General features: G+C 36.7%; 1 protein-coding gene and 1 long non-coding RNA gene across 20 annotated transcripts in view; both read right to left on the reverse strand.

Moving 5' to 3' along the window:
* The window catches only part of LOC115211100 (rap guanine nucleotide exchange factor 6), a 508,151-nt gene that overhangs the window by 422,077 nt on the left and 63,480 nt on the right, over nt 1-22,594 (reverse strand). The window lies entirely within an intron of this gene.
* LOC118763144 lies at nt 2,496-3,156 on the reverse strand. The gene is made up of 2 exons (XR_004998901.1): nt 2,933-3,156; nt 2,496-2,530 (listed from the first exon to the last, which is right to left on the reverse strand). It is a non-coding gene; the product is annotated as an uncharacterized LOC118763144 (long non-coding RNA).

Here is a 22,594-nt window from a genome sequence, read left to right on the forward strand (position 1 = left end):
TGACTCGCTACATTAAATTAAATCTACAGAGCCAAGTCATAAATTTATTAAAGCTTTTGCATGGTTTATTTAATTAAATTATCACAAATATTTTATTCACTATTGAAGAAGCATCGCTTACACTGATATGTATACCAGAAATATGTATTTATACATAGTATAATAACCCATAATTTACTGATTTCTGAAGCCCCACTAAAGCCTTTTTGAAAGTACACTGAAATGAGTCCCCCTTGCATTCTCCAAACTCACAAGAGGATATGGAGCCCAGTAAGAGAGTTAAAAATACATTTGTTAATCAATTATGCTGTCGTCCTGTTGCTCATAATTGTGAGTGAACTAGGCCTACTGTAATAAATATTTACAGCTGGAATTACTGGAGAACTAAGAGTTCAGTGTTTTTGTGAGAAATATAAAGAAATACTAAACACACAGTATGTTCTGCCAACTCTTTGACCAGTAAGACTGGCGTTCAGTTGGCTCAGTCCACTGCAGCTTATATTTGCACATACAAACATGAATCTGATTGAGAGTAAAATGATGAATTCAAACACTGTTATTATCATAGAGAAAAGACATTACTATACTTGCTTTTTCTAGATCAATAAATATGAAATAGAATCATTTGCTTTTCATGCCATGATCTCATCAGAAACAGCAGATCCACAGAATGGATCATTCTTTAAAATTAACTCATGAAAGCAATAGACATGCTTCACTCTTATTAGACTTCTTCAACAAAGAATATTCTACTCAGTTGGCAATATATATATATATATTCTACAATCTAACCTATCCTAAGTTTGGTGCTTCGCTGGATGTGCAATGTCAGTGTGCATATTCAACACAGTGTAAGCATCTTGAGAGAGAAGTTGGGCATATGAGGCATCAGATGTGGTGTGCAAGAGAGATGACTGCACTGGTATGGTCATGTGATGTGTATGAATGAGGACAGCTGTGTAAAGAAGTGCTAACCTCTAACTGTGGAGGGAACCTGTGGTAGAGGTAGACCCTGGAAGACATGGACGAGGTGGTGAAGCATGATCTTTGAACTTTGAACCTTACAGGGACAATGGCTAGTGACTGAGACCTTTGGCAATATGCTGTGCTTGAGAAGACCCATCAAGTCAAGTGAAATCACAGTCATGGCTGATGCTGGTGTCATGTAACTGGCACCAATGCCAGTGGTACATAAGCAAAGTAGTTGAGCTCCTTTCGAGTGTTGGGCCTCCTGGAGGCAATGACCGAGACCTTTGGCATTATGTTGTGCTTGAGAAGAAGACCCATCAAGCCAAGCAAAATTGCAGCTGTGGCAGGTACTGGTGTCACACAAATGACACTTGTGCCAGTGACACATAAAAGCACCAATTACACTCTCAGAGTGGCTGGCATTAGGAAGGGCATCCAGCTGTAGAAACCATGCCGAATCAGACTGGAGCCTGGAGCAGCCTTCCAGCCCGGGTCAACCCATCCAACTCATGCCAGCCTGGACAACGGACATTAGATGATGATGATATATATATATATATATATGAGAGAGAGAGAGAGAGGGAGGGAGGGAAATTCCACAGGTCTTTGAAAGTGCAGAGCAGCCAGTCATAATGCCGACAAGAAATATATGCACATTCACATATATATATATATACATACACATACATTTTACACACATGAGAAGTTTTCTGCAGTTTCTGTCTACCAAATTCCCTCACATAGCAACAGTCATCCTATAGTTACAGTAGAAGACACCCAAAGTGCCATACAGTGGAACCAAACCCAAAACCACACAGTAGTGGAACAAAATGCTTAACCACACAGCCATGATTGAGCATATTCTTAACTACAACACAAGGAAGGAATTCAATAAAAAGGAAACGAAAAGAAAAAGAAGAGAATTCCTAAAGAATTTTCCAGTGTCAACACAAAATGAATGCAATAATAAAACTGCCAACACAAATATTCTCTTAGTAATTTGATAGAAACTGGTCAAGTTACCCAGATAAAAAGATGTCTTAGCTTAAAATAGCTGAACTATAAAGTAAATTTTCTTTTAAGAAACTTCTAATTATATTGATATACAATCATTTGATATGTTGGTTGAGAGATCAGTTCATTTGATAGATATGTTCATAACAACAATAGTAGAAAGTTTATTCTCCTTCCCCAAGACTCTTTAAAAAAAAAAATCAATTCTTTTGGCAAGCATTTATAGATTTAATCAGCACAATCTATTTTTGGCTCATTCATTCTTGTTTTTTGTTTTGCTTTTTATTTTTGTTGTCTTTTTTTACTTTTCTTTTAGTAACTTCACACTTCAGGATTATATGCCAGCATGATCACATTAACATCACATGATATAAAAATGAAACTAACATTCGCTCATTCTTACTCCAAACAAAAATAGTTGTCATATACAACAGCATCACAACTGGAAAAAACATCTTGTATAATATAGACCAGCCATCAATGAATGCTTATTTTTGTTGTTGTTGTTGTTGTTTCAATGTCTTTCTGTATCAATAATACTAGCTGCCTCGTGGAGGCGCAATGGCCCAGTGGTTAGGGCAGCGGACTCGCGGTCGTAGGATCGCGGTTTCGATTCCCAGACTGGGCGTTGTGAGTGTTTATTGAGCGTAAACATCTAAAAGCTCCACGAGGCTCCGGCAGGGGATGGTGGTGATCCCTGCTGTACTCTTTCACCACAACTTTCTCTCACTCTTACTTTCTGTTTCTGTTGTACCTGTATTTCAAGGAGCCGGCCTTGTCACTCTCTGTGTCATGCTGAATATCCCCGAGAACTACGTTAAGGGTGCACGTGTCTGTGGAGTGCTCAGCCACTTACACGTTAATTTCACGAGCAGGCCGTTTTGTTGATTCGGATCAACCAGAACCCTCATCGTCGTAACCGACGGAGTGCTTCCAAAAAACTAGCCACCTCATTGGGTTGCAGTAATTGAAGGATTTTCACATATAGTAACTTTGTGTGTGTGACAGTGAACTGGAGATAAGAAGGTGAGTTTAGGGTAATTTTTGTCGAGTTTGCGCAATGTCAAGTTGGAGGTAAATTGAGCAGCAGATATGAAGGCTTCTTTAGCAAGAGTGATACTAATGTGATGGTAGGCAGATTGCAAGGTTGAAAGCTTGTTAATTGTGCAATACACAAAGGCATCCTTTGGTCTTCTAACGGCTATACTATATACGAGCAAAACGCGCCCCCATCCAATGGACAGTGCTGAATCATATCTGCTGAATAAAAAGCAATCAGTGTTTTCTTTTCATTAAAAAATAATTAAGCATGCCTTTATTTCAATAAAATTTTTGGTTTTGTTAAACGAAGTTAAGGCAAGAAAAAAAACTTTTTGAGAAACCAAATAGTCTTTCCTTCCTTCACGCCAAGTTTGAAGAAAATATCTCTTTTGCATCTTACTTTTTTGGTCTCTTAAATATACTGTATTTTGTGGCATTATTTCAAGCCAGCCAGCTTTTTTGGCACAAACTGCATGTACATTTTTCTCGCGTACACGTAGTATCGATTGCAACAGCTGATGTACATGCGCGTACAAATGCACATTCCCACGGCTTTATCGATCACATTCTCACCTGGAATCGATTTTTGTAATTTTTTCAAGACTTATACATGCCCTGATACCGTCGGTATCTACATATCAAATTTGAGCACAATCGGATGGAGGATGCCCGAGATCCTAGAAGACACATACACAGACAGACAGAACGGATTTTATATAATATATGTTGTAGTAATGGACAAAACCCTTCCAGTTGTTGGTGGTAATATCATACATTATACAAATGCATCATGCAATGTCCTCCATTCAGAGAGATAAGGGAGAGAGAAAGACAAAAAGAGAATCTCCTTGTCACCAGCAGAGGTAACAACTCTATGAACTCTTTCCAACTTGTTCTTACAACTATGCTTTGAGGACACCTGCCTCCAATACTTATTAGGTTATGTAGGTAACAGAAACAGAAGCTATCACCTTCTCTGGAGAAGTTATTTCATGGGTTCTCTTACTGCCAGCTACTCCTGCATATCTGCTGCACATAAAGTATTTGAACCTGATCCCACTGCATCTGTTGTGCACCCAAAGTTTATATTTGGTATGCAATACAGAATTCCTACCTACACATTTTCTGCACCTTCCTGGTAACAATAGAGCGCCACCTTCTTTTCAGCTAACAGTGGAGAAATGGCAGCTGATAAAGGGTGTCCACACTTCTAACCAAATGCATTTACCAAGTAGTGTTCAACAGAAAAAAGAAATTATTTCCTTAGTAGACTTCAGAGAGAAACATTTATAATTTCTAAGAAACTGAAGAAAGTTTGTAATTTTTAGGAATAAATTATGATAATGATAATTTTCTAGGCCTAATTCCCCCCCTCCCGTATCTTTTCAAATCATAACATCTCTTAGTATTTTCACTGACAGGTACAAAGAAAACACAAAGCACTTGAAATTGCAGAGAAAGAACAAAGAATGTGTCTTCAACCACTCAGCTACTTTGTTAACAGAGAAAAGGTCTCATAGGAACTTAGAAGAATATAGTAAGAAACCTATCACAAATAATACTAAGCACAATATAATTCTAGAAATTGAGAGAAGAAATGAATTTTATATTTGCTAACCAATCTCTTCCGCCACCAAAAAAATACTTTTTGATGTAATATAATAATTTCCATTTCAGGTTTTGCTACATTTTGTTAGCTAAGAGTTGAGGAATTTCAAGGTAAACTGATAGTAATAAAAGCGGGGGAAGTTTAGCAAAGAGAGAAGAATAGAAAAGAGTAGAAAAGAGATCCTCACAGACAGTGTAGTCTAAGGTAACATGACTAGCACATCTAAAATGCAAAGGAATAGAAAAATAGAAATCTGTCAAAAAGTATAATTTGTCTACAACTAAGAAATATTTACTCAACCCAATGATAAGAATACTGACATACATTCACAAAACGGGAGCTTTTCTAAATATGAAGTATATATTTTAGCATCTATGCTGATATATATATATCAAGATAACAGTGTGTAGTAGTAAAGAGAATGAGAGAAACCTTACTCTAGGCTAGATTATAGGACAACTATATATAATTAGAAATATCATTGTTATTAGAAAGCAAGTGAGTAAACAAATATTAGGATAGTTACAAAACTTTTAAGAATAGTAGCTGAAATGCTAAACGCTTTAGTGAAAATGATATAGAGATTAGTATGCATCTAATTAACAAAATTATAAAGAGACTTTTGTCTTCAATGAATGGTGAGTAGGCAGCATTCTCAATTTCAACAAAGCAAAGTGTAGTGCAGTAGACGAGATAATTAAAGCAATTTAAATATTATAACAAATTTAAAAGGTACACAATGCAGAGGCTACACATCTACATTCAAAATGAAATATCATCTCTTTAGTTTAATGTCTATTTTCCCTTGTTAGCAAAGAATGAATGAGTCAGCAATGTTGATTCTTTCCATTTAACAATAAATGCATGCATAATTTCATTTATAAATCAAAAACTTTATCTTAATTCTTCTTTGGCCAGCTCTACCTCAAGTATTCTCTGCTTTTATAAAGTCTGCTCGTTTACAAGAGAAATATCAGTTATCTGTAGAATACCAACACTCAGCTATTGCAAACCGCTATTTGATATGTGAGCAGATCATAACTTCCTGTGATCAGATGGTTAACCCTTTCGTTACTGTATTTATTTTGAGATGCTCTGTGTTTCTTTCAATTACTTTAAATATAACAACAAATTTAGTAAAATAACTTAGTTATCATTAAGCCAGTGTTAGGAACATAAATTGTGACTAAGGTTTGATGGAAATATAAATTCAAAACTTATGAAAACAAGACATTTGTAGGATGGAGCTAGAGCCGGTTTCAGCCGGGTTGGTAATGAAAGGGTTAACAGATCTCAATGTTCAACAGCTAAAAGCTATCTATGGATCAAAAGTAACATTATATTTAGCAAAGAAAGTTCATAATTATGCATGTGTGTAACTTTACAATGATACATTTCAGCAAGACAACTGAAAAGCCAGTTTTCAAATCAAAATCTTCTGTACTATTTTTGCAGGTTTTGCTGACTTGTACAAGCAATCCTTTGTTACTATTCTTGCTGTCAAAAATACGATGAACCAATGATTAACCAGTTAGGAAATCAGTAACTTTTGTCCACCAAGTATGATATTAAATTAAAACAAATGGTAAACAAATGAGTGTTCATCAAAGTTCAAGTGTATTTTTATCTAAATATTTGACTCATCTACATTAAAATTCATGACTAGATATCATCAGAGCTGATAGAAGGGGCAACTAATTCCACTAAACTTTATAAGTTTTTATCATATGAAATACTGATGTTTTCTTAAGAAACTACTCTAATTAACCCTTTTGATACCAACCCGCCTGAAACCACCTCTGGCTCTGTTGTACAAATGTCTTGTTTTCAAAAGTTCTGAATTAAAATCTTCCACCAAACCTTAATCACAATTTATGTTCCTAACACTAGCTTAATGATAAACTAAATTATTTTACTAATTCTTTGTTATATCTAAAATTAATTGAAAGAAATACGGAGCATCTCAACAGAAATATGGTAACAAAAGGCTTAAAAGTAAAATTGTCTTTAATTGCATGTAATATTGGTTTCAAATTTTGGCACAAGGCCAGCAAGTTCAGGGGTGTGGGGTAAGTCAATTACATCAACCCCAGTGCTCTAGAAGTATTTATTTTATCAACCCCAAAAGGATGAAAAGTAGAATTGACCCTATTACTTATCTGATACTTACTCTATAGTTCCCTTTTGCTGAAATTGCGAAGTTACAAGGAAGTAAACCAAACAACACTGGTTGTCAAGCAATGGCGAGAAGCAAGCACAAAGATACACATATATATATATTTGAGGCTTCCATACAGTTTCCATCTACCATATTTACTCACAAGACACTGGTCAAGTTGAGTCTATAGTAAAAGGCACTTACCCAAGGTGCCATGTATTAACCCAAAACTACATGGTTGTAAAGCACATTTCTTAACCATGTAAGCCATGCCTGCATCTATAAAAACCAAAGCTAACCAAGGAGTAATGTTTCCATATCTAGAATCAGATGTAAGTGGAAAGAAATAGGACCCTTGGAGTCTGTCACCTGAAAGATAGGATTGAACCATTCTGACATCAGTCAGCTGAAGGTTTGAAGTATGCACACCAGACCACTGAAGCTCATTTGCATCATTTAAAAAAATTATACACTATATATATATATATATATATATATATATATATATATCCTTACACAACTCTGGTCAAGAAAGCTCTTTACTTTATTGCAAACTGCCAACAGTACAGATTTTCTCAGACACCTTGAAAACACGAAAAGATTTAAAATCAAAGTTATAGGCATCAAAACCATTAGTGAATTGTCTCATCTACAAATGTGTTCTGACTAAGTAACCACTCCATCTTAAAGCTATTATGTTTGACTATATGATCTACTAGAGATAAATCTATTCCAAGTACTAATGTATATGAATGTGCTGCATATGGTTCTCTGTTCCAGATTTACTCCATGCCTCATTCATGTGTGTGTATGTGTGTGTGTGTGTGTTTTTTTTATATAAAAATGTAAGGATAAAAATCTATGTACATGTTGTTATTTGTACACATGGCTGTGCCTATGAATATATTCATAGTTTTTGAACAAAAGGAAATGGAATAATTTTATTTCAACAGTTCACAGTATTCCATGTCTTTCTGTGTCTGACCTAGTTGAAAAAGTATAGTTAACTAGAATTACAAAAAAATAATTGGGTCAGTAAATCAGTACTTATGTTACAAATGCAAGAAATCTGCCAAAAGACTTAAATCTCTCTAACAGGATTATTTTACTTATTCCCCTCAAAAAATATATTTATGTTTACAATGTAAGATGACAAACAAATTCAAGTGTTTTCCAGCAATAATGAATTGGTCAAATGACTGTTGACAACCTAGTAAAAGAAAGAAAGCATTGTATGCATGCTTTTTTCATTTACTTTCATCTCGTCTAAGCAGTATTCAATCCCATCCTGGATAAATGTTGGAAATTAATTAATTTCCACTACATCCTTTTCATTCTTATTTAAACATAAGCTGCCCACATTTAAAGTGCTTCTGTATGAGGACACTTTTAAAATTTAGATTAAGTAGTTTTAATCAAAATAATGAAAAGTTTTGATTCAGGCTAAATTTGAAATATATTAACATTGAAATACTGAAATTAAAATTATTCTTTCCACTAAGAATGGCACAAGGTCAGAAATTTCAGGGAAGGGAGTTAGTTGATGACATCAACCCCAGTACTCAACTGCTACTTTTTTGTCGGCCCCGAGAGAACAAAAAGGCAAAGTTGACCTTGGCAGTAATTGACTTCGAAATATAAAGAGCTGGAAGAAATGCTGTGAAAAAGTGGCGAGCTGGCAGAAACGTTAGCACACTGGGTGAAATGCTTAGCGGTATTTCGTCCGCCGCTACGTTCTGAGTTCAAATTACGCTGAGGTCGACTTTGCCTTTCATTCTTTCGGGGTCGATTAAATAAGTACCAGTTATGCAGTGGGGTCAATATAATCGACTTAATTCGTTTGTCTGTCCTTGTTTGTCCCTTCTGTGTTTAGCCCCTTGTAGACAGTAAAGAAATAAGAAATGCTGTGAAGTATTCTGTCCAGCATTCTAATGATTCTCTCAGCTCACCACCTTTACCTAATTTAAAATAATACAAATATCACTGCACTATTCATTTACTCAAAAGTAGAAATGGAAGAGTTTGCATACAACTATGTTATAATAGTAATAAAATTATTGTATACAGTGCTCAGGTGCACCACAACTTGTCAAAAGTGCATATAAAGCATATGCAGTAATGTACAAATGTCTGGAAAGTGAACAGTGTATGAGTCAGATATATGCTTGCGTGTGTATGGAGGGGAGAAAATCAGGTGTAGTGTTGGCGAATCTCAGGAAGCATGGAAGTTTTGAAAGATGCAGTGCTCCGACAACTAACAACTGATGCCGGCAGTCTGTTCCAGACTTCAGCAACTCTTAGCGTGAAAAAATGTTTCCGAAAGTCATGGGAACAGTGCTGTTTTCTGACTTTGTAAACATGTCCACGGGTGTTAGACAGGTGGAATATGAAAAGGTGCTCAGAGTTATTGTTTGTAAGATGGTTAATAATTTTATGGGTGTCTGCCAAGTCAGTTGCCAGACATCGGAGTTTCAATGTATCCATGCCCAGGGAAGTAAGGCGTTCAGAATATCGCAAATGCCTGATGGAGGGTATTGAACCTACGTTGAGCATTAGAGAAAGAAATCTAGTTGTTTCTTGCAATAAATACAAGTAAAGTAAAAAAATCTTCATGGACACTTAAAATATTATCATGGACTCCTCCAACTTATTACTTTGCTTGCAGAGACTGCTCAAAAAATCTGATATGGACTCCCATATATCGACCCCTGATGAGAACCACTAATCTAAGTCATTCTATGTCCATATCATTACAATGAATTTGATGTTAGAAAAGATATGCTATCAATTAGCATTACAACATATAGGCTCTTAACATATCTCTTCTCCACAGCAAAGCAACATTCTCATAGCCAACAAAGGAACCTTTATATAAGTTATCCCATCTGCAAAAAATTACTACCACCTACTTAAAAAGAAAAAGGGCTAAAAACCATATTCATGGATAACTTAATCCTAAAATAATGCCAAAAAAAAGAAGTTATGGTCACAACTTGGCTGGAATGTCAAAGGGAAGGTAAAGAGCTAACAGAGAACACAGCATGCATATCAACACAGTTAAAAAAATTTTCTTTTAAATTCAGCTCTGTCCCAAACAGGAAAATATAAGTATCATTTTCAAAAGATATGAATGCCTCTTTCATAATACATACACAACTAGCACACACACAGACAACAAAGAAATGAAAAATTCACTAAAGCATAACCTGGATCATAACAAAACATGACACACAAAAAAACCTAAGCAGCTCCATTATGTTCAACAAATTTCACACACACAATTAGACATAACAAAAACACCCCAAATACTAAATTCAGGCACACCAGACACAACACCCAGAAACAACAACAACAAAAAAAACACACAATGTAACTATAAGTGTAGGAGTGGCTGTGCTGTAAGTAGCTTGCTTATGAATCACATAGTTCCGGGTTCAGTCCCACTGCGTGACACCTTGGGCAAGTGTCTTCTACTATATCCTCGGGCTGACCAAAGCCTTGTGAGTAGATCTGGTAGACGGAAACTGAAAGAAGCCCATTGTATGTATGTATGTATGTATATATATTGAAATATATATATATACACACACACACACATATATATATATATATATATATATATATATATATATATATATAATACACACATATATATAGATGTGTGTGTGTGTGTGTGTGTGTGTATGCTTGTGTGTCTGTGTTTGTCCCCCCAACATCGCTTGACAACCGATGCTGGTGTGTTTACGTCCAGGTAACTTAGCAGTCCGGCAAAAGAAACTAATAGAATAAGTACTAGGCTTACAAAGAATTAGTCCTGGTGTCGATTTGCTCGACTAAAGGCGGTGCTCCAGCATGGCCACAGTCAAATGACTGAAACAAGTGTAAAGAGTAAAGAGAACACAAAATACTGGTTGGCAACCACCTCTTGGACCTCCAAGAGTACACAGAATTCAATAACAAAATATCTGGAATCTGTAGTCTCTCAAAAACTATACAAGAATCTATTTTCTCAGCAACTCTTTTTAACTAACACTTATATAACCTTCTCACAACCCACTCAGTAGAGCCTCACAGACAGTTACTGCTCCTGACCTTTCTTCAAATACAGCTGCACAACTTCAACAATCACCTGCGCAACACACCATCCAACAGACGAAAAGTAGCACTTATCAAATTTACCATCTTCCTCCAAACCGACAAGAGGTTGCTACATCTGTGAGAAATAGTAACCAAAAATACCTTCAATTCATACAGCTAACAACACATAGGCACAGGAGTGGCTGTGTGGTAAGTAGCTTGCTTACCAACCACATGGTTCCAGGTTCAGTCCTACTGTGTGGCACCTTGGGCAAGTGTCTTCTACTATAGCCTCAGGCCGACCAAAGCCTTATGAGTGGATTTGGTAGACGGAAACTGAAAAGAAGCCTGTCGTATATATGTATATATATGTATGTGTGTTTGTGTGTCTGTGTTTGTCCCCCTAGCATTGCTTGACAACCGATGCTGGTGTGTTTATGTCCCCGTTACTTAGCGGTTCGGCAAAAGAGACCGATAGAATAAGTACTGGGCTTCCAAAAGAATAAGTCCCGGGGTCGAGTTGCTTGATTAAAGGCGGTGCTCCAGCATGGCCGCAGTCAACTGACTGAAAAGAGTAAAAGAGTATATGTTTGTGTGTCTATGTTTGTCGCCCCAACATTGCTTGACAACCGATGCTGGTGTGTTTACGTCCCTGTAACTTAGTGGTTCGGCAAAAGAGACCGAGAGAATAAGTACTAGGCTTCCAAAGAATAAGTCCCGGGGTCGATTTGCTCGATTAAATGCAGTGCTCCAGCATGGCCACAGTCAGATGACTGAAACAAGTAAAAGAGTAACACATTGGATAATGTGATCCTAGAAATATAATGACTAAAAAAATGACAGTGTGATCAATGGTGGAAGCTCTTCATTTATAGTTTTCATCAATTAGGGTTGAACTGAAGTTAAACTACAACAACCATTGCCCTTCTTACTAGCTAAACCCAAAACAACAAATTGAATTTTCTCCTACATATGCAAATAAATTTGAAATTTGTTAGATAGTTTTAAAACTTATCTCCCCTTGACTTTGAAAGTCAGTAACAATACTAGCTTAAAAAATAAATAAATAAAAATAAGAAAAAAGTGGAAATTTTACAGGTGAGTGTGTTACATTATAAGGCACAAAAAGGAGGCGCAATGGCCCAGTGGTTAGGGCAGCGGACTCGCGGTCGTAGGATCGCGGTTTCGATTCCCAGACCGGGCGTTGTGAGTGTTTATTGAGCGAAAATACCTAAAGCTCCACGAGGCTCCGGCAGGGGATGGTGGTGATCCCTGCTGTACTCTTTCACCACAACTTTCTCTCACTCTTACTTCCTGTTTCTGTTGTACCTGTATTTCAAAGGGCCGGCTTTGTCACTCTCTGTGTCTCGCTGAATATCCCCGAGAACTACATTAAGGGTACACATGTCTGTGGAGTGCTCAGCCACTTACATGTTAATTTCACGAGCAGGCTGTTCCGTTGATCGGATCAACTGGAACCCTCATCGTCGTAACCAACAGAGTGCTCTAAAAAAAAAAAAAAAAAGGCAGAAAAGGAAAATGACTCTCCCCAGACACAACAGAATTAATACTAGATTTTCTTCTTTCTTTTTCTGGGGAAATTTCAAATGAGAATTTTTTACTTATTCAATATATTACCCCTTAATTTATTCCCTAAGCTTGTATTATTTTTAATTATCAAAAAAAAAAACTACTGGAACTTTCCCTCAATTGAAAATATAAAAACTATGAAGACAAAACTTATGAATTACTCACAGCTCAACAACATTCATAGCACATAAAAAAACAAAATACAAGGAAATAAAATGACACACAAACACACAAAGAACATTAAAAAAAACAATCTTAATACAGAAACTAAGCTCCACCTTGGGCTCATCATAGATTATGCAAGTTCTACCTGCATCTTTCATTTTCACATGTTTAAGTCTTTGGACTGTGACCACGTTGGGGCATTACCTCGAAGGGGTTAGTCAAACAAATCAACCCCAGTACTTTTTATTTTTTAAGTTTAGTATTGGTTCTATCAGACACTTTTGCTGAACCACTAAGTTATGGGGATGCAAACAAACCAACACCAGTTGTCAAGTGGTGGTGGTGGAAAACAAAATACAAAACTTCCATGCTTCCTGAGATTCGCCAACACTACACCTGATTTTCTCCCCTCCATACCCACGCAAGTATGTATCTGACTCATACACTGTTCACTTTCCAAACATTTGTACATTACTGCATATGCTTTATATGCACTTTTTACAAGTTGTGGTGCACCGGAGCACTGTATACAATAATTTCGTTATTATTATTATTCTATGTTTGACTTTTGCTTTACATTTGCACAAGCTGGCTCCAAGTCCCACCCAGAGACCTCAAGAGACAAGTTGGAAGTTCATGTTGGTGTTATGCCTTGGGTGCCATATATTTGGTTTTGTACTTAGTGTTGTACTAGTGTTGTACTTATTATTATTATCATTATTACTATTATATATATCTCTCTCACACACACACACACACATACAACAGCTCTCCTCACAGTTTCCATCTACCAATTTCACTCACATAGCATTGGTCGGTCCGAGGCTATAATAGAAGACACTTGCCCAAGATGCCATGCAGTGGGACTGAACTCAAAATCCACAGGGCTGCAAAGCAAGCTTTTTAACTACAGAGACTACACAAAGAGCACCATATAGTGCACTTTTCATCCTCACAAGCCATACGTACAGACCTTCTCACAACACACTCAGTCTCAAACAACTAAAAGTACTTAAAAACAAAACATCATTTAATCATGCATTATACACAGTTTGTTTCTGCAACTAACACAATCCCCACCAAATTCTCAAATACCCAGACACATTAACACCACTCCTAGAAAGTATCAGAATACCATCTTAAGAACACTATCTTCACAGTCAGTCTAAACAAACACAAAAAAAGTACTTCTGACACAAAAATAGCTGTTACAGCACAGTAATATCCATAAACACTAGGCTATGATGTATATAAGTAGAGAGAAGAGCAACAACTGTGAACAGCAACAGTTGTGATCCAACCAAGCCACTCTCAGCAGCAACCATTGAAACCACCAGCAGAAGATGTGCAAAGATGAAATGACAGGGCTTCTACGTGGTCACTCAACTTGCTAGAAATAGCAGCCAAGTCTTCCTCGTGTCATATCCTACCATCTTAAACAAGCAAAGAACGCAGTAGATAACGTATCCTATAATAGCTCCAAATGAAGATGGAATGATTACAGCTGGAATACTTATGGCCATAAGTCTGCTCAATCTGGGATGAGGCAATAACTCAAAATAAGAACTAATTTGGACTTTGACAACCCATCCAGCCAATACAAAGTAGACATAAAATAAAGATGATGATGACAACGATAGTATGTGAATGTGTGTGCATTTAGGCTTGAAATGAGAAACGAAAACTACTCATTACTTATAGTAATGTTTTTTTCCATTTCTCAAGGTAGAAGTTTCTGTCAATTTATTGCTTGACGCTTCAACTCCAAGAGAGAGAGAGGGGGAGAGTGAATGAGAGAGAGAGGAGCTGAAAACACTTAGAAACTTCAAGTTTTGTGTATAACACTTGAAATTGTTTGTGCATGCTTATATAAGTGAATCTTTCTTCCCAATCAGGAAGTAAGTAATCTTGGTGCCTAATTAAATAGGTTATGCTCTTGTCCAATCACAATACACAACTGAGATAATCCAGAACCTGTAAGACTTGCAGTCACCATTTTATGTAAAAACACCAAAAAAAAAATTATGATTTCAATATAACATTGTCCACAACTATGTTTTCTCATGTCTGAATAGGAAAGATTTACTGAGACATATTTTAAAGTTATGCAGGTATGGCTGTGTAGTAAGAAGTTTGCTTCTCAACCATATGGTTCCAAGTTCAGTTCCTCTGTGTGGCACCTTGTGACTGGACTTGGAAGATGGAAACTGAAAGAAGCCCATTGAGTATCTATATTTCTTTTATGTTTTACTTCTTTCAGTCACTAGACTCCAGTCACACACACACATACTTTATACGTACACGACAAGCTTCTTTCAGTTTCCGTTTAACCCTTTCGTTACCAACCTGGCTGAAACCAACTTTGGCTCTGAGTACAAATGTTTTGTTTTCACAAGTTTTGAATTAAAATCTTCCACCAAACCTTAGTCACAATTTATGTTCCTAACACTAGCAGAATGATAACTAAATTATTTTACTAAATTCTTTGTTATATTTAAGCCTTTAGTGTTCGCATTATTTTGCCAAAATTAATACTTTTCTTATCCACATTGTTTTGAACTAATCATACATTATCTTATAGCTATGAGATTTTGATGAGGTAGCTGTTAATTTTTAAAACGATATTGTAGGGTTGGTGTGAGAGACCAGATCTGGCCAGTTTGAACATAGAACAGGCAGAATACTTTTGACCGGATGTGGCCGGTTTAAATGCTAAAGGGTTAAAGTAATTGAAAGAAACACAGAGCATCTCAAAATAAATACAGTAACGAAAGGGTTAACAAATCCACTCATAAGACTTTGGTCAGCCTGGAGTTATAGTAGATGACACTTGCCCATGGTGCCATACAGTGGGACTGAAGCAGGTGGTTGGAAAGCAAACTTAGCAGTTTGGCAAAAGCAACTGATGTTAAATAAGTACCAAACTTCAGAAAAAATAAGTACTGGGGTTGATTTATTCAACTAAACCCCTAACATGGTCACAGTCCAATGACTGAAACAAGTAAAATATTAAAGATTCCACCAATAATTCAGTTTCTGAGATCAGAATAAGTTATATAAACATAGTTTAAAATTCTGTCTCTCTCATAAAATGCAGCAGATTTTGTAATGACAGCTAATTAAAGTATCTTAGCAACAAAGTAATTAGATTAAGGAGAGAACATTTGCAAATAGGTAAAATGAGACAATAATTTAACTTTATTTCAAAGACTGTTCATCTAAGCATATTTTCTTCTATAATGATTTATGAAGAAAAAAAATCTTTATCATGTTTCGATTTAGTATATTGGAAATTTAGTTGGTTACATAACTATTGTGAAGGCACATAGCCCAGTGGTTAGTGTTACACTTACAATCTAGCGATTGTGAGTTCAATTTCCAGGCTGAGTGGTGTGTTGTATTTTTGAGCAAAACACTTCATTTCACATTGCTCCAGTCCTCTCAGCTGTAAATGGATAATCCTGCAACAGACTGACCTTCCAATCAGGGTGAATGTTGGCCTGCTTGCTTAGCCAGCAGGATGGCACCAGCCAAAAGCTAAAAATGATGCAAGAATGTATTGTGACTACCAATATATAATAGCATCTAATAGTCTGGTCAATGTGAAGGCTCATGGAACAGTGGTTAGGGCGTAGAGCTTACAATTGTGAGGTTGTGAGTTCGATTCCTGGGCCGGACTGTGTGTTGTGTTCTTGAGCAAGACACTTTATTTCACATTGCTCCAGTTAACTCAGCCATAGAAATGAGTTGCGGCATCACTGGTGCCAAGCTGTATCGGCCTCTGCCTTTCTCTTGGATAACATCAGTGGTGTGGAGAGGGGAGGTTAGTATGCATGGGCGACTGCTAGCCTTCCACAAACAATCTTGCCCTGACTTGTGCCTCAGAGGGTAACTTTCTAGGTGCAATCCCATGGTCATTCATGGCCGAAGAGTGTCTCCTCCTCATAAGCTAAGTCTGGTCAATCATATGATCACATAACCATTAACGAATCCAGTATTTTCTCCGGTAATGTAAATGAGTTTTGTCTATATTTCTGAACTCCACAGCAATCAGTATGCAAGATATTTTCTGCTTCAGAATATTAACTTCCAACTCATAACATTTCCACTTATTTCTCTCAATTATTAATGCTTATCTTTTATTTGTTTCAAGCCATTAGACTGCAGCCATGCTGGAGCACCACCTTGAAGGATTTTAGTCAAACAAATCGAACATACCAGACATTACTTATTTTTATGCCTGGTATGTTATGTTTATCAAACTACTAAGTTACAAGGATGTAAACAAACCAACACTGGTTGTAAAAGAGGTGGGGAGGAACAAAGACAGAAAAAGAGAGAGAGAGAGAGAGAAAGACAGACACACCCCCATATATATATATATATATATATATATATATATACATAAAATCATCATTTAACGTCCATTGTCCATGCTGGCATGAGTTTGACAGTTTGACCAGGCTGGCATGCTGGAAGGCTGCACCAGACTCCAGTCTGATTTGGCATGGTTTTCTACAGCTGGATGCTCTTCTTAATGCCAACCACTCAAAGAGTGTAATGGGTGCCTTTACATGCTACCAGTACAGGTGTCATTTGCTTCACACTGGGGTGCATTTACGTGCCACCAGCACAGGTGCCAACTTGCGTGACAACGGTATCTGCCATGACTGCAATTTTGCTCAGCTTGATGGGTCTTCTTCTCAAGCACGACATAATGCCAATGGTCTAGGTCATTGCCTCCAAGAGGACCAACACTCAAAAGGAACTCAGCCACTTTACCTCTGTGAAGCCCAACACTCAAAAGGAACTCAGCCACCTTGCTTCCATGAGGCCCAACACTCAAAAGGAACTCAGCTACTTTGCCCCCATGAGGCCCAACCACAGTTTCTGTCAATCAAATTCATTTATAAGGCATTAATAAACCCAGAATTATAGTAGGACACTTGCCCAAGTTGCCATGCAATAGGAATGAACCTGAAAATAAATGGTTGGGAAGCAAGCTTTTTAACCATACAGCAATACCTACACCCCTTTTTTTTTTTTTTTTGCAACCCAAAATTAATTAATCGTTGTTAATTAGAGCTGTTCCTCTTCAAAATGGTATTACAGGCTATAAGGTGGTACCATCTCTACCTATAGCAGAAAAAGATCTGGAACAGGTAGTGGGTTAGAGAATAACAATACAACGGATTGAAAGAATGAATATATAGTGCGTGTGTTTATTTGGTAAAAACAAAACAAAAAAATGACCATCCCAAAATACAACAATAAAAAATGAAAATATTTATTTAGAAAAAAAAGTATCTACAAGAAATAAAATGTCTGATAAGTAATGTGCAAATGGTATGACTTTATCCGCTATTAAAATAATTTCTAAGCATGCCCACTAAGCAGTACTCTACTCAACCATTATATGGCTTTTTTACCTGCATTATAATTTCTACTTATTATATATAATTATGCTTATGTCATAGACATTAACCAGATTCTAACATTTCTTTTTACATAAACACCGTCATTACTTCTGATATGTTGTTGATACCTTTTCTTTAATCATATGAGATTGTATTTGGAAATTTGGAAATCAATAACAGACTTGTAATTTTTCTCTTCTTTTTTTCTGGGTCTCAACAACTACAAACTCAACTTATCTTTTATGATAGTGAAAGCAAAGCAAGAGAGAGAGAAAAAATCTGCTGTAAAGCTTTTGGCCATTTATGCAAAGCTGACTTGGATTCATAAATAAAGAATTTTAAACACACAGTAAACAAACTATTTATATTGTACATGAGTTTTAAGAAGTCAAATCATTATGCAATACATAAGGAGAGTAGCTAAGTGTTTTATTAGGGCTAGTAAAAGAGCTATTTAGTCACTTGATCTACTCAAAACAGGAACTAAGTTTTCTTTAATAAACTTCATAAAATCTTTAAAATGGGACTTCATGATATGTTTTAAATTTTAGGAGGATATATTCACAATGAAGATGAGATATAGTAAGAACACTTATTGTTATTGTCTAATGTTCACTTTTCCATGCTTGCATGGCACAAATGGAATTTTTATTGAGACAAATTTTCTACAGTTGGTTGCCCTTCCTGTTGCCAACCTGCACCTATTTCCAAGCATGGAAATATTTCCCCATGGCTAAACATGCTTTGTACAGATGACTGAAAAGAAAAACACATCACTTGTATGATGGTGAAGCTCATTTAACAACCATCATGTAATGTCAAAATAAAGATGCACATACACACACACATGTCCAGCCCATACCAGCATGGAAAACAGACATTAAATGATGATGATGATATACACACACACACACTCACAATCACACATATACATACAACAGGCTTCTTCCAGTTTCCATCTATCGAATCCATTCACAAGGATTAGGGTGGTTTGTGGCTATTGTAGAAGACACTTGTGCAAGATGCCATAAAGTGAGTGTCTTCTATAGCTCTGTGCTGACCAAACCCTTGTAAGTGGAGTGGAGTAAAATTTCATATTAGACATGCATTCACCAATATAATACAGAAATATAATACAGAAATGTTGACACTAAGGACTGAAATTAGATCAAGGAATCGAAAACCTACTTCATATGTAACTGATGCTTTTCACAATATCAGTTTTCTGTCACCAAAAAGACTTCTTTTATAGTAACAAAAGTAATCAATGCAAACTAGTAATTGCATATATATTTAACCAATAATTTAAACATGACTTGAAGTGTTATTAAGGGTTTTGGTTGAATCCAATCATAAGTGTTGAGTAAAAAAAAAAAAAAAAAACAGGTGATAACATTCAGTTAATGCTCAAAAGTAATGTAATTAATTGAAAAAGGGAATTGATGTAAATGATATTAGAAATAAGGTAGAGATGCTGTCAACAGTAATAATATCAAAAGACAAACATTATTAGATACCCAAGGAGTTTGATTTGGGACAAACAGGCAGTACCGGTACTGGTTGTAATATCTTTGTTTTTTCCCCTTTTTCTCTTCAGCAAAGATGGCCCTGCAGATGTCTTCAAAGGAGGCTATTGCTTGGTGGACTGTAAGATGCCAGGCTTCAGTAGCAAGAACAGATCACTGGTGGTGATTAATGAGGCAGGTGCCAGTATACTTCTTCTTTGGTGCTCCTCTGTAATAGTAACCAGAGGAGAGTTCACCACACAACATGATCTTGGGGACTTGATGATCCTCCTTCCTGGTGACATGTTCTGCTCAGTATATTTATGGCTTCAGCAGAGTTGCTTCAATGCTGATGACCTCTGCTTGTACTAGGACCTCAATACTAGTGACAAAGTCACTCCAGTGGATACTGAGGATGATACATAGGCATCATTGATGGAATTACCCAAGGAGTTATAGGTGGTATTGATAGATGACCCACAAGTCTGAACCATACAAGAGGATGATCAGAATAAAAATTCTGTATACACTGAGCTTGATCCCTTTCTTCAGATGTACAGTCTATCAAATGCAATGTTTGCTTTGGCCAATCTATTGTCAACTTTCCTTGTGTACTCTCTAGTTCACTATATAAATTGCCACATTGATTTATAAACATGGGTAACACTGGTGACTTCTACAAATCAGAATGAATATTATATTCTTTCTGTACTGCAGGAGTGGCCAGTGGTACATGTTAAAAAGGGTTAAAATGGTCATTATACCTCCGTTTATGAATTTTTCATTGCCAGACCAACAAGCTGGCCTCCAAGCCGATGGCACGTTAAAAACACCATTCGAGCGTGATCATTACCTACATCACCTTACTGACACTTGTGCTGGTGGCACGCGAAAAAATATTCGAGCGAGATCATTGCCAGTGCCGCTGGACTGGCTCCTGTGCAGGTGGCACATAAAAAGCACCATTTCAGCGTGGCCATTGCCAGTACCACCTAACTGGCCCTCGTGCCAGTGGCACATAAAAGCACCCACTACACTCTTGGAGTGGTTGGCGTTAGGAAGGGCATCCAGCTGTAGAAACTCTGCCAGATTAGATTGGAGTCTGGTGCAGCCATCTGGTTCGCCAGACCTCAGTCAAATCGTCCAACCCATGCTAGCATGGAAAGTGGACGTTAAACGATGATGATGATGATGATATTCATGATTTGTCTCAACAGATTATATTTCAGGTTATATTATAAGCCTAAATGACTTCTTTTTCACAAAGATTATTTTATGGAGGGCAGTTCTGCAATGATGGAGATGACAGCAACTTGCACCTTTCTGACACTGAACCTGGTCCCTCATCTTCTGATGAATTCCATGTCTCCACAATTATCGATTCAATTTTATAATCATCTCAGAAAGACAAAGAAATGTGTTCTGTACATTTCCTAAAATTTTAGTAATGTATTTTGAACTACAGTAATGTGAGGATCCATAAAAAAAAAAACACCTTCGTTTGATATATTAAGAATATATTATAGGGAGTCACCAATGACTGCCATGGTAGGCAAAATCTTAAAATATCCTAGTCCTGCTCAAACAAATAGGACACACAAAGCATATATCATACTTAGTTTTATCTGGGATGATGTCACAACATTTTGTCATGCAGAGAACACTCCAGACTAGTAATGATGAATGAAAGGTAAATTTGGTTTGCATGTAGTTGACTTGATTCTTCAATGTTTTTTCTTTTCTTTTTTTTTACCCTTTTCAAGCCTAGCCAGGCTCATGGGCCTGGTTTCCTGGTTTCTGTGGTGTATATGTTTCCCCTGGCTGGACGGGACGCCAGTGCATCGCAGCGTTACTCAAGAAACAGGAAGAGAGAGTGAGAGGAACTTGTGGCGAAAGAGTGCAACAGGGGTTGCCACCACCCCCTGCTGTAGCTTCGTGGAGCTTTTAGGTGTTTTTGTTCAATAAACACACACAACGCCCGGTCTGAGAATCAAAACCGCAATCCTCCGACCACGAGTCCATTGCCCTAACCACTGGGCCATTGCGCCTCCACTCTTCAATGTTTATTATAGTTAATCAGTGACAGAAATCTTTAACATGTCTATGGCTAGACCAGTCATCTCCATACCCTAAATTCTAAGTATTTACCAAAAGCAAACTATGACACAAGACTCATGAATAGAGAATACAGAGAAACTAGGTTAAAGTTGCTTGATTAAGTAAGTATACGATAGGAAGGAAGATGAGAGCAAGGAAGAACTATTCATTAACAGTAAAATAAGACAATGATAAAGAAACAGGTTATAACAAAATAAATCTATAAAAGTAAGGTTTCCCAGGAAATATATTCTGGATGTGCTAAGATAGTAACATTTCTTTAAAATAACTTTGTTTTTACAGTATCATGATATAATAATTTGGTCATCATTTGTTTTCAAATCTACTAATACACATTCACAGAGATTTAAGTCAGTTGTATTATGTATAGAAAGGGCCTTAAATTTGTTTATTTTTGTATAATACTTTATAACAGAACCATAGATTCAGCATGGTAGCACACCTTGTGACAACATATACCATGCGCCACCGGAATATATACGGAAGATATAGAATGTTAGAGAGAATGTAAACAAATATTTGTTTGTTCAAACAACAAAACATATGTATAGCCATGAGTCAAGCTGTTAGAATGTACAACCATATATGAAAACAATTTTTTTTCTTAATGAGCTAACGAGTGAAGCATCCACAGGATTGCTCAACCTGCAAGAAATAGCAGCCAAATCACCCTCAAATCCCACCTTACTGTCTGCCTTAAAGAAGGAAGGCCATGTTGGAATCTTAAGCATGCTATGTCTGAAAATAAGAAGTGATGGACATGGATAGAATACCATTTATCATATATAAAAGGCAGTGAGCTGACAGAATCATTAGCATGCCAGGCAAAATGCTTAGCGGTATTTCATCTGCCGCTACGTTCTGAGTTCAAATTCCGCCAAGGTCGACTTTGCCTTTCATCCTTTCGGGATCGATTAAATAAGTACCAGTT

This window comes from Octopus sinensis, linkage group LG4, assembly GCF_006345805.1.
Source record: "Octopus sinensis linkage group LG4, ASM634580v1, whole genome shotgun sequence".
NCBI classification, from domain to species: Eukaryota; Metazoa; Mollusca; class Cephalopoda; order Octopoda; family Octopodidae; genus Octopus; species Octopus sinensis.